Source organism: Penaeus vannamei, chromosome 27 (assembly GCF_042767895.1).
Source record: "Penaeus vannamei isolate JL-2024 chromosome 27, ASM4276789v1, whole genome shotgun sequence".
Taxonomy (NCBI): domain Eukaryota; kingdom Metazoa; phylum Arthropoda; class Malacostraca; order Decapoda; family Penaeidae; genus Penaeus; species Penaeus vannamei.
In genome coordinates this window covers 3,003,988-3,005,857 of record NC_091575.1, presented here as the reverse complement: position 1 = coordinate 3,005,857, position 1,870 = coordinate 3,003,988, and the positions used below count along the sequence as shown (strand labels likewise).

Here is a 1,870-nt window from a genome sequence, read left to right as displayed (position 1 = left end):
TCTGGCAGCAAACGTGTCAACAAAAGTCGATATGTAGCACCTGATGAATGTGGGAGCACATACTGAGAATCTAACACAAGATACAACGTAAATGCATATTCCCATGACAAAACCCTATATATGCTTCATAAAATCAAACACAATAACTAAGGAACCATATTTTAAGAACACGTGATATCACAGCCGGAGTGCGAGTGACGCCACACTTTCCCCGCAACGTCTAGTGGCACACTGAGCAAGGAAGGCTATTTCTGTTCCCGCACCGGCACAGGGAAGGGGGGTGGGGTGAGGGGAGGGTTTGGTTGGTTGCTAAGGGCTGCTTAAAGTAGCTCGGAGTAAGGTACACGATTATCACTCTACGATGATTGTTCAACGATTGTCGCTTTAAGCGTCTGTGTTTGATATTTTCGACGAGGCAGCTCATTATTTATTTATTTTTATTACCAGTCACGTGGCAGAAGTGTCCCAAATTGACCTATTGAATGCCAATACGTTTTAACTCATAAAACGAAATTAAAACCTTGGGTGAATTATAAACAAGAATCAAACTCGCCTGGTTTTCCAACTCTGGCGGCTACATCCGCTCATACGTATTTACTCGTTCGTCACATTTGGGATGTGAGAGCTGCCATAACAAGGGATATTTGGCTACTTCCTCCAAAAGGATCTCACCCTGTTCATCAGAAAACTTGGTAGCCATGACGACGCAGGCACTCCTTATATTTCAAAAGATCTTTTGCGATTGTGATTATATTCAGCCCCAGCCGCGCAACCAATCCGAGCCAACGATGATCGTTTGCGGCTCCAGCGGAAGTCGCAAGGAGCAAAACAGCCCCATTCAGAAAGAAAGAATTAGTGCTCTACACAATCGTTTGACGATTATCGTTGAGCCATGAATCATCGGTAACCGCACCGAGCAAAACGTACGGTACCTTCAGGTGAAGATGGACGTGGAAGCGCTAAAAGTAGAGGAAAATTACGGAAGTGAGAGGGTGGAAATGCGATGAATATATAAAATGTTAAAACTTCATAAGATATCGATCTGTATTGGAAGAAGACTAGCACAAAATTGAAATCAGATGTGAAGAGATACAGTGTGGAAATGAAAACATGTCAAATGAAAAGAATAGTAGTGGCTCAGTAAATTAATTAGGATATGGAGGGGAAGAGAGTAAATTGAAAGAAAAACAGAAAAGTAAATACTGGACGTAGAAATAAGGTACTTCGAAAAAGGGACAGTAATATATTTTCATATGCAAAAAGAAGCAGTGATCAATCCACAATGTATTATCCGCATTAGAGCGGGATCCCGCAACACGTAGCCTCTCAAAACCTTGATTTGGATAACGAATCACGGGTGGCTTGCCTGAATACGTTTTACGTGTGTAAGCTCACTCACAGGCGCATTTCCGGTTGGAAGATGAACGGCGAAACCGAGGAACGATAATGTGGGAGGAGAGGAAACGCGCGATCCTGTTACGGAAACCATACGAACAACAAATCTCAATGGCTTTCGTTCATTCACGCCGAGAGGCTGCCAAGGCCACCCGCTGTACGCTTCAGTTGCTTTTAGAATAAAAACATCCGGTCTTCTAAAACTCTACATATTGATTTAGCAATAAATCACTCATTATCAGATATCTGATGGACTATAGTTGGGTATGAAGTTTTGACAGAAAATGAGACACACACGCACACGCGTACACACACACACACACACACACATACATACACACACACACACACACACACTCACATATATGTATATATATTATATATAGAGATGTGTGTGTGTGTATGTGTATATATATGTATATTTGTATGTGTGTATTCATATGTATATGTGTATATATATACATATATGTACTTA

General features: G+C 41.4%; 1 protein-coding gene across 4 annotated transcripts in view; it reads right to left on the bottom strand.

Moving 5' to 3' along the window:
- Positions 1 to 234, bottom strand: part of LOC113826592 (glycosyltransferase 1 domain-containing protein 1) — a 30,697-nt gene extending 30,463 nt beyond the window's left edge. For 2 of the 4 annotated variants that reach the window (XM_027379483.2, XM_027379486.2), the window contains exon 1: positions 156 to 234. The gene's annotated coding sequence lies outside the window, so the exon portion shown is untranslated. The remainder of the gene's footprint in view (positions 1 to 155) is intronic. The other 2 variants (XM_070140747.1, XM_027379484.2) reach the window with 2 other exon arrangements.
- Between the last annotated feature and the right edge of the window lie 1,636 nt (positions 235 to 1,870).